Source organism: Erinaceus europaeus, chromosome 10, assembly GCF_950295315.1.
Source record: "Erinaceus europaeus chromosome 10, mEriEur2.1, whole genome shotgun sequence".
In the NCBI taxonomy this organism is placed as follows: domain Eukaryota; kingdom Metazoa; phylum Chordata; class Mammalia; order Eulipotyphla; family Erinaceidae; genus Erinaceus; species Erinaceus europaeus.
In genome coordinates, this window is record NC_080171.1 from 26,268,410 (window position 1) to 26,279,797 (window position 11,388).

The 11,388-nt window shown below is 50.0% G+C and overlaps 1 long non-coding RNA gene across 1 annotated transcript in view; it reads left to right on the plus strand.

The window, feature by feature from the left end:
• The first annotated feature begins 1,589 nt into the window (after positions 1–1,589).
• Positions 1,590–11,388, plus strand: part of LOC132540859 (uncharacterized) — a 234,429-nt gene continuing 224,630 nt past the window's right edge. The window contains exons 1-2 of the long non-coding RNA XR_009551983.1: positions 1,590–1,839; positions 5,112–5,224. This is a non-coding gene — a long non-coding RNA (uncharacterized LOC132540859). The remainder of the gene's footprint in view (positions 1,840–5,111; positions 5,225–11,388) is intronic.

An 11,388-nucleotide genomic window follows, 5' to 3' on the forward strand; every position in this document is an offset into this window, starting at 1 on the left:
TAACCCTGGAGGCAAAAAAAAAAAAAAAAAAAGGCAAGTAGTCATCTCATCTCATATCGGTGACCTTGGAAGAACTACTGCAGTTCCCAACGGAGGGGACGAGGACACAGAACTCTCTTGTGGTGGGATCAGTGTGAAATTATACCTGTTACCCCATACTCTGGTAAATCAATATTAGATCACTAATAATAATTTTAAAAAGCATTACCAATAAGAATCACGAAGCCATTCATTCGTTCCAGAGTTCTCCACCGCCATGCACTGGCACAAAGCCATGTGCTCTGGTGACATCATGAGTAGAACAGAGGAAATGCCACCTGGAGGTCAGGGCCACCATCCCAGGGGACAATGCAAGGGTCTGATTCCTACTGGTACCTAGCAGGCACCTATAATCAAGAGGCCCCCTCCAGTCAAGGTATTTGTAGGAGTATCTGTGGTCCAGCTGGTGACACACCCACTTAAGCACACATTACCAGGCACAAGGACCCAGGTTCAAGCCCCCGGTCCCCATTTGCAGGTGGAACACTTCACAAGTGCTGCAGGTGTCTCTTTTTCTCTCTGTCCCTCTCTGTCTCCCCCTTCCATCTCAGTTTCTCTGCCTCTATCTAATAACTAAATAAATAAAATGTTAAGGAAAACTGAGAAGAATATTTGTAATGTTGTGGACCCCCAGGGACCCCCAGGGGACCCCCAACAAGCACTCAAGAACCTCTTGGGAGGGGTGCCTGCTTTGCTACATGCACAGCCCAGACTCAAGCCCTGGGGGAAGCTTCAGTGCTGTGGTGTTTGTCTTTCTCCTTTGTGTCTGTTTCTGTCTCTCTCCTATCTGAAAAAGTCATCCCAGAGTGGTAAAGTCCCAGGAAAAAAAAATAATAATTTTAAGGTATGATTAGTGTCACTGGATTGTATATTAAGATGGATGATCTTTTAAATATTTTATTTGTTTATTTATTTATTAGTGACAGAGAGAAATTGATAGGTAAGTGTAAAAGAGAGAGAAGGAGAGATATACCCACAGACCTGTTTAAGTACTTGTGAAGCTTTCCCCCTGCAGCAGACTTGAACCCAGGCTTTTGTGCATTGTAACATGTGCACTATACTTGGTATGCCACCACTCAGCCCTAGGTGAATGTTCTATGTGAATTATGGCTCAATAAAGTTATTTAATTAAACAAACACACACACACACACACACTGGAAAGATATCTCACTGGGTAGGGTATATACCTTACCATGTGTGCAGCCCTGGTTCAAACCCAGACAGCATATGGGAGGGAGTGTCTGTGGCACTGAAGGTATAGGTGGTGCTGTAATCAATCAGTCAGTCACTCAACTAATCAATCTCTCCCTCTATCTGAATGAAAAAGCACCTGGGAGCAGTGAAACTGCACATGTGCAAGGTCCCAGCCAAGCAACAAAGACAAAAAGAAAGCCTACCCAACACCTTTCCCCTTTTGCTCCCTGACACCCATCTGGTCCTGCCCATCATCTGTTTGAGAAGTTCACACCCAGCACAGAAGATGAACAGTGTCCCGAGGCGGCCACATCATCGTGGGTGGGGTTTGTGTGATCACAGGAGATGTCCAGAGATGAGATCCAGTCACACAGCTGCAGTGGGTGGCAGAGAGGAGAGCTTAGGCACACAGGCAGGACGCATCTTTTCCACCCCACCTCACTGCCCTAGACGGTCTTCAGCCCAGACCCAGGGTGGCAGGTAAGCAGGCTCCACTCTGGAAGAAGCTGGTCCCGGAGGCTCTACGTCTAGTCTCTCCCCCAAGGAAGAACTTCTCAGGAGCAAACATGGCCCTACTGTGGCTGTGAGATCTGTTGCTGTCACTGGTATGTAGTTATTGGGGTTCTTGGTAGTGTCTGCAATGTCCCTGCCTCCCTCATGCTTTCTCTTCCGAGTCTTACTGCCACCTATGGGTCGAGGTGCTCAGGACTGTTGCTTCTGCCACTGTTTGTCACTTCCCATTCATTTCTGTTGGCTTTCACTGTGATGCTATGGTTTTGACTCACGTCCCTGAACTTAAGCGATACTTTTGAAATAATTTTATTTATTTTATTGAGGGGGCAAGAGACCAAAGCACTGATGAACTCTGGCTATTAGTGGTGCTGGGGATTGAATCTGGGACTTCAGAGCCTCAGGCTTGAGAGTCTTTGACATAATGGTTACAGTGTCTCCCCAGCTCATATTATACTTTTAAAAATGCATATATATTTGGATAGAAACAGAGAAGTTTTTGAGAGGGAAGGGAGAGATAGAGAGACAGAGAGATACATGAAGCACTCTTTCACCACTCGTGAAACTTCCCCCCTTCACCAGGAACTTGAACCTGGGTCCCTGAACTTTGCAACATATCTGCTCTGGTAAATGAGCCACCACCTGGCCCCGGTGATTCGCTTCTTTACCTTTCTCTAAAATGGCACAGTTTTTTTTTAGCTCCTCTCACCCCTTCCTATCTTCTTCATTAGTCTTGGCTGATGATTAAATCGTGTTTTTTTTTTAACTTTCAAATTAGAGTTTGTTGTATAGTCAAGTGGATTGAATTAGAATTGGCCGGGTCTGTGCTATTCACCATTTCATCCATCAGCAGCTTCTCTGGCCTGTGTGTGTGTGTGTGTGTGTGTGTGTGTGTGTGTGTGTACATACAGTCCAGAAATGTGTGTCCATGTATGTTGACATGTGTAATCACATGCATGTGTATTCGTGTGCTTATGTGCAAGGAGTGCCCTTGGGGTTTGGAGAGCAGACTACCCTTGTGTCTAAGCCACTCGTGCTCCTCCAACCACCCTCTCAGCCTCTGTTGTGTTTATAAACAGGCTTCTTCTTTTTCTAATTCTTTTAAACAAATTTTTAATTATCTTTACTTATTAGATAGATAAATTGAGAGTGAAGGGGGTGATAGAGAAGGAGAGAGACAGAGACACCTGCAGCCCTGCTTCACCACTGGCAAAGCTTTCCCCCAGCAGGTGAGAACCAGACGCTCAAACCCAGGTCCTTGAGCGTTGTAATATGTGTGTTCAAGCAGGTGTGCTACCACCCAGCCCCCCCTCAAATTCTTTTATTTTTTTATTTTGTTTATTTATTTTGGATAGAGACAAAGATATTCAGAGGGGAGATAGATAAATTGATTGAGAGAGAGAGAGAGACTTGCAGCCCTGCTTCACCCCTTGTAAAACTTCCCCCCTGCAGGTGAGGACCGGGGACTTGAACCTGGGTCTTTGTGGACTGTAATGTGTGCACTCTACTGGGTATGCCACCACCCAGCCCCATAAACAGGCTTCTTCTAAACAATCTTTTTTTCTAGTCATTCTTTCTGGGGCCTCCCACTCTCTTGGGTGCTTCTCCTCCTCCTGAGTTATATTCCTTGAAGGCTCTCACTCCCCACATTTGTGGGGTCACTCTCTGGGGTTTGCTCTGTGTGAGTTTGCCTTTACTCAGCAGTCTGCAGTGACACCCCACTGGAGCAGCAGCAGGGTGGCAATAGTGGTCTCTCTGGGATATTTGGAGTGTTCAATACTCGGCAGCTGCATCTGAGTGCTGATAGCCTGAACATGTTCTCTGTAGGGCTACTATGTCTGCATGCAGGGCAAGCCTCTCCAGAGCTACCTGAGCCTCCCATCTTGTGGACCACTGGGACTCCCATCAGTTGGTGCACTTTCCTCCAGCAGTACTGTTTGGCTCGGTGGTGACACTACACAGTCTCAGAGCACAAATAATCCTCTGTCTTGACAGCTGAAATGGGGAGGGGAGGGCATCTTTGTGGTATGTGAATGACTTCACAGTACAGCTATTCAGGGTCAATCCTTCCCTCCTGGGGGTGTAAGCTACTAGCTCACTAGCCACAACCCAGGCTCCCCACCTTCAAGTCTAGGTAGTGGCCCCACCCCCAACTCCCAGTCCAACCTCCACCCCCACCAAGGAACCCCGAGGGCTTATCACTGGACTCAGCAGCTGCCGGGCTAGCATGGGGGTGCCTCTTCCCGGGCGTGTACTCTCTGGGTTGAAGAGAACTCAACTAGAGCCAGCCCGGGCTGCTACTCACTTAGCAACTAGAGGGAGATGACTCAGGAACCAAACATGTGGCAGTGAGGCAATGCAAATCTTTATTGATCGGAGAGCCAAGGCTTTTAGAGGGCAGACCCAGAAGTGGCATGTCGGAAATGGAAATGGCTAGAAAAGGGGCAGAGAAAGGCAAAAGGGGCTGGGAAGGTAGGAACTTCCTTAGCAACCGTTGAGAGGGTTTTAACTGGCAGGATTAATAATACCCTGCAGGCAGGGAGGGTCTTGAGGGTAGAAAGAAGCTAGACCAAAGGAATGGAATGGATGGGGATCTTTCAGGCAAAACAATGATTATGTAGATAGGCCATAGTATCAGGAATGCAGGGTAGAGCAGGGGGAGCCGGCTTAATGTTTTAAGGAATGCCAGGCTCCTGGAAGCAGAAAAATGCAGGGTGATTTGTGAGGCTCCTCACAATTTTCCAACATCTCCCCTTTTCTTTTTATCTAATGGCCATAGTATCAGGAATGTGGGGTGCTTTGTGAGGCAGGGAATCTGATAAGATGGGCAAACCTTTGAGGTTACTCCTGTCTCTTCTTGCTCAACCTCTCAGTAGAGAGAGAGAGAGACTGACAGGATAGATGCCTCAGGTCAAACCCTGACAAGCTCTACCACATCCTCACAATTTCCCGACAAGCAGCCTTTTTTTTTTTTTTGGCTCCAGGTTATCACTGGGGCTCAGTGCCTGCTCTACTAATCCACTGCTCCTGGAGGCCATCTTTTCCATTTTATTGCCCTTGTTGTTATTGTTGTTATTATTACTGTTGTCATTGATGTTGTTGACCACACTGACTTTTTCAGATATCTAAATATATTGAGAGAGGCAGAAAAGACACAACTATACTAACACTGACCCCAGTGAGGTGGGGGCCAGAACTGGGTCACACACACAGCAAAGCAGGCAAGTACTCCCCACAGGTGATCTATCTCCCCCCAGGCCCACAGTTTTGGTTTTAGCAAAGAAAAAAAAATCAATTCAATAACATATTTATGGGGGCTGAATGGTAGCATACCCAGTAGAGCACAGACATTATTATTTTACTCCAGGACTGAAGACACCAGCTGCCACCTACAGGAGTGAAGATCCAGAAGCAGTGAAGCAAGGCTGCTGGGGTCTCTCCTGAACCTCTCTGAGCAGCATCTTCCTTACTACACAATAGGTATCTCCCCACTCCCACTCTTGAATGTCCTCAACAGCTGCACAGCTCTGCAGAGCTCCTGTTCTCCCCTCCTCTCTTTCACCTGTCCCCAGTGTGTCTGGATCTCCCAGACCCTTCCCACAGCCCCTCTCTCATGGGTGGGGCTCCAGTGCCTTCCAGAGAATTCTAATCCCTGAGCCTGGCCACCCAGCTGCCCCTCATCCTCACCCTCCTAGCACCTTCCCCATAGGGAGACTTTGCTTGGCCCCAAGTGTCTACCTCAGTGCTCTGCCCACCCCACCCCCAGGAAGTTTCTGGTACCTTGGCAGTAACTTGATCTCTTTCCCCTCTCTGTCTCAGCATCTCACACTCTTTGGGGTCTTTAGCTTCTAGTGACGTCACCATATGTCCTCTGTCAATCATCTTGCTGAGTGAGTTTCATGGTTCACTCATCAAAGTCTCTTTCCTGGCCTTGTCCTGGTGCCCACCCCCGGGTCATATCCTCTAACAGCACCCGGGGGTGGGTGAAGAGTCCACTGCCCCAAGGAGCCCACAAGGTCGCCCTCATAGAATGACTTACTCCCTGAGACCCCCGTCTCTTCATTGTAGGATTGTGTTCCCATGTCTGGCCTGGTACACACGAGTGAATGTGGCCCAGTGTCCATCTCCTTGGGGTGTTAGCAGAAGTATGGGGACATGTCCCTTGGCTCAGCTGGAGGAGATCCCCATAAGAATTCTCCATCCCTCCTGTTCCAATGCCAACTTTCCCTAGCCCTGGGTTTTTTGTTTTTGTTTTAAAGTATTTTTGTAATTCTGATGAAATACACAGAACATGAACTTCACCATTTTAACCACTTTGAGTCGGAGCATGTGGAACCATCTGGTAGACTCACCCTACTGTGAGGATGTCCCCACCATCTGCCCCCAGGACACCCACCCTGGAGAGCTTGTGGGGAGTCAAATTTCAGCATTTTGTTTAAGTCACAAGCACCAGGGCTTCATCCACATCTATATGATTCCACACTACTGAATGATGCTTTTATTCCTTTTCAGAATTCAGGTCAGAGACTGTGAGGGAGGAAAAAAAAACAGAAAGAGACAGAGAAGGAAAGTAAGGAGAGGGAGAGAGAGAGAGAGGTGACAACACCACCCCACCCTTCATGAAGCATTCCCTGAGTGGCAGAGTGTGTTCACAACCAGGTAAGCTTTCTCCTGATCCTCACACTTCAGTTTTTGCTGTCAAGGAACTTGGTGCCAGTACTACAAACCCATCATTCCTGGCAGCCTTTTTTTTTTTCCTGTTGTTCTTGTTGTTCTATCTTTTGAGTGAACAGAGAGAAACTGAGAGGGGAGGGGAATATAGAGAGGGTGAGAATGTGACAGATAACTGCAGACCCGCTTCACTGCTCATGCAGCATCTCCCTGCAGGCGGGAAGTGAGGGCTTGAGCCCAGTTCCTTGACATAGTCACGTGTGCACTCAGCCAAGTACATCAAGTACAAGCCCCACACTTCAGTATTCTCTTCTAAGTATTTCCTCAAATCCTCATGGCAAGAGGCAGGATTTCCACTACTACCTGAATTGCACAGCTTGGTCCCAGCTTTCAAACTCTTACAAAGGAATCGCTGATAAACAAACAAACAAATAAATAACTCAAGTCCCAGGGCAGGGTCCCTCCAGAGGGCCAGTTCAGACTGAATTCTGACCACCAAAGCTGCACCTGATGACATGGCTCACTCCTAGCCCTGGCAGTCCCTGCAAACTGAGACCCTCTGTTTCCAGGGGTCACACACAAAAGTTTTGTCCCCTTGGCTTTACCAAAGAGGTCCAGGGGTCCACCCCCATTCCCTAGGGTAGCAGGAAGTAGGGGGTGTGCCTGAAGCTAAAGCTGAGGCTGTCGGGCCTGTCCTGCATCCAAGGTCAACCCACAAAGCAGTATCTCTGGGCAGCCTAATCGGGGGCCAGAATTCATGGATCCATTTCTGAGCAGGCTGTGACCAGCAGAGAGGACACAGACGACAGGAAAGCAGCCTGATTGCAGTCAAGCAGCCTAAGCCTGATCCTGAGCCAGGCCTGTCCCCAGCACAGCACAAATCAACTGCTCCTTCCTGCCAGAAGACCCCACTTCCCCCCACAGGTCTGGCATCCCCCCACTCTGCCTGTGGGACCAGCCCCAGATTCCATGCATGAGGCCAAGGCTCTGGGATCAGGGCTGGGCGCCAGCCCCAAGCCCCCCTTATTATGAGGGTTCCCAGTGAGCTGTCCTAGTGGCTGCCTGCCAGGGCCCGCCAGGAGCCGGGCCACATGACATCACCGTCCAGAGGCGGCTAAGTGGAAACAGGCTGCACTCCTCTTGGCTCTGACAGCCCACCTCCCAGGCCTCCCAAGTGACCACAAGCTTCCCCATCACAGTTCCTCACAGTGGTCACTGCAGTATCTCTCCTCTCATGGGCACTGTGCCCATTCATTCACAGGGGTCCTAACCCCAGCACAGTCCCGCATGTGGCCAGAATTCAGGAAACACCTACCAATGAGTGAAAGTCTCCAGGGCATCCCCAGCACCTGGTAGGAGTCTAGCATCACCTTCCTAAAGGGTCACTTCTGTGGCTCCTTTGGTGGTATCTTTGCCACCATGTGTCCACAAGAGGCCAAACCAGAGACAGGAAGTGTGTCTGTGGCTGCCACCCCTTGGGGTGTATGGATCTGGGGGTGGAGGGGTTCTTTTTTTGAGGTGATAACACCTAATACCCACAGGCTCACTCCTGCAGGAGCCTGTTATACCAGAGCCCTTCCTCTCAGAGTTGGGAACAGACATAGGAGATCCACAGAACCACTTCTGTCCCAGCTTGGGGGAGGTGGGGTGTCCCTAGACACTGAGCATGAGGAGGGATGGGGGCATCACAGGCAATGGGACTCACATGGGCTCTGAGCAGATGTCATGTCCCCACAACTCAGCCATTGTAGACTCACAAGGCCCCAGGCCTGTGGTGACCAGAGCCCAGAAGACCAGGGCTAATCCTTCCCACAGAAATTCACCTGCATCTTGACTCACTGAACTTCAGGCTAAATTGCACCTAAAATAAGCAGGTCTCTCTCTGTACTAGTGCAAAAGCAGACAAAACCCAAAGAGCAAGAAGCAGGAGAGACCATAGCACTAGCCCCAGGGCTGGAAGGTGAATCAGGCAAGAGTCTAAATCAGCCTGTTTTCAAGCAAGCCTCAAGCCATTTAAAACAGAAAATACGGGGGTCAGGCGGTGGCGCAGTGGGTTAAGCGCACGTGGCGCAAAGTGCAGGGACCGGCGTAAGGATCCCGGTTCGAGCCTCCGGCTCCCCACCTGCAGGGGAGTCGCTTCACAGGCGGTGAAGCAGGTCTGCAAGTGTCTATCTTTCTCTCCCCCTCTCTCTCTGTCTTCCCCTCCTCTCTCCATTTCTCTCTGTCCTATCCAACAACAAAGCAACATCAACAATGGCAATAATAACCGCAACGAGGCTGCAACAACTAGGGCAACGAAAAGGGGAAAAAATGGCCTCCAGGAGCGGTGGATTCATGGTGTAGGCACCGAGCCCAGCAATAACCCTGGAGGGAAAAAAAAAAAAAAACAGAAAATACACTGGGAAACTAGAAGTAATGAGTTGTAAAGGTAAGACTAGGAATAATGAGTTGATAAGGGGGCAGGGGTAGATAGCACAATGGTTATGCACAGAGACTGTCATGCCTGAGGCTCCAAAGTCAAAGTTCAGTCCCCTGCTGAGCAGTGCTCTGGTGAAAATTAAAAAAAAAAAAAGTTGATAAGGTACAGGCAGAGAGCTAGAAGGGAGAGGAGAGCAGCATATTAGAAGCTTAGAAGAGGCAACACACTCACAAAATTGACAGATCTCAACCTCCAAAAAACCCACCCCAAAAGGAGAATGACTAGAAAGTGGTCACCACACCCAGGTCTTCTTAGTGACAGCAAAGAAAGAAGAAACTCTTTAGAGCAGGCAAAGAAAGTGATTACTCTGACTTGTCAGTGGAATGCAGGTTATGAACACTGGAAGCCAGGAAAAAAATAATAATAATAACCACCACCTCAAAGGTGTGGAGAAAAAGGCCCAGGAAGAGGTTTTTGTGGAATGCCCAAAGGCCTTTTCGGAAGAATCCTCACTGAGCCATGTACCTAATCTCTGTGCAGGAAATCATCTAGGAAATCCTCTAGGCTGAGTCGGCACTGGGAAGATTAGGGGAGCTTGGGAGACGGGCAGCAGGAGGGGGGGCAGCTCAGGGCCCCTCAGGTTCAAACAGGGGAGGGGGGCTGTGCAGGTCAAAGCACATAAGTTTCGGGGAATGTGGAGGAATATGTGGGTCAACCCTGAGTGCTCCTCAGTATAGAGCACCAGGTAGTGTCTCCCCAAACCCCTGTGCACCCTGAAGCTCAGAATCAGGCCTTTGCAGATTCATTCATTAAGGGACAAGGAAAGATCATACTGGGTTATGGTGGAGTCTAGATTCAAGGGGCTCATAAAGAGACAGAAGGTGACACCTACATGGGGAACAGAAGGAGAAAGGGAGACGAGAGAAGAGAAGGGAAGAGAAGGGAGAGAGAGAGAGAGGAGTTGGAGGGGAGGGGGCTGGGCAGTAGTGCATCTAGTTGAACACATACTTTGCCATGTGCAAGGACCCAGGTTCAAGCCCCTGTTCCCAACCTGCAAGGAGGAAACTTCACAAGCAGTGAAACAGAGCTGCAAGCATCTCTCTTTCTCTCTCTTTCTCTGTCTCTCCCTTCCTTCTCAATTTCCCTCTGTTGTGTCAAAATAAAATAGAAAGAAACGGGGGGAAAATGACCTCCAGGAGTGGTGGATTTATCTGCTGATACTGAGCCCTATCGATAACCTGGGGAGGGTGTCAGGTGGGGTGGGGGGAGAGAATGAGCTGGAGGGGAAGGGTGAAGGGAGGGAAGAGTAGAGAGGGGGCAGAGGAGCCAGGCAGTGGCGCAGGACGTTAAGTGTATATAGTACAAAGCAGATCTACAGGTCTTTCTCTCTCCCTGTCTATCTTCTCCCCTGTAATTTCTTTCTGTCCTATCCAAAAAAAGAATAAATGGCCACCAGGAGCAGTGGACTCATGGATTCATAGTGCAGGCACCGAGCTCCAGTGATAACCCTGGAGGCACAAAAAAAAAACAAGAAGATGTGGGGGGGGGGGGGGGACAGGAATGGCTTCTCGGACTGTGTGCTGACCACTCACAGTAGTTTCTGGGGCTTCCATGACCCTGGAAGACCTGGGACTCCTCTCACCCCTTGTCACACAGTGCTCCCCAGTTCCCACCAGGACGACTGGCAGCAGAAGATTCCAGAGGCTGCCTCCAGTGAAAAGAGTACCCCTGGGGGCAGGGGAGCCTGGCTCATACCCCAAACCTTCACTACCCCCACCTACCCCACCCCCAGGCTATAATGGGGCTCTTAGAGCAAACAGCAGCAGACCAGAGTCAAAATCTGGCTCCACTCCCTGTCACTGAGGACCCAGGTCCATGACTGCATTTCTGTGTGTCTCAGTCTCCCCAGCCCAGACCACTGCTTTGAGATGGAGAGTATAGTGAATATCCCCCGGTTATGCAGTCTAAGCTCTGGAAAACAACTGTCCCCAGCACCCAGGATAGTTTAGCTCCAAAAGGCTCAGATTTCCCCCAATTTCTCAGCCCTAGGCCTACAGGAATGATAGGGAAATGGAGGCAGGCAATGCAGTCTAGGTAGCCTCATGCACCAGTAGCCAGGAGCAGCCTTTCCTGTGGGGCTCAGCAAGCAGGGCACCCCAAACCCCTAGCAATACCCACCCCCACCCCCAATCTGAAGTAACACAGGGTTCCAGCTCCAGCACAGCTGGGCCCCTGTTCAGCCCTGGGCTCCCTCCCAATGAGTCAGCCCCTCAGGCCTCCCACAGAGGAGAGTAGGTCAGTGAGGGCTGCAGGCGCCACATCCCCCACATCCCCACATCCTGCCCTCCACCACCAGGGTGGACTCTGGCTGCAGCAGAAGCCAGGGTAAGCTCTGGGGTCTTCATGGCAGGAAAGTGGAGGAGGGGGAGAGAAAGCTCTTCCCTCCTGGACCATGATGCCAGGGGCTCCGCTTGAACCTGTTCTAGGCCTGCCTCCTCCATGAGGCCACCAAAGAGGGTGACCATCCAGGTAATAAGGACACCAGCCCAGGCTT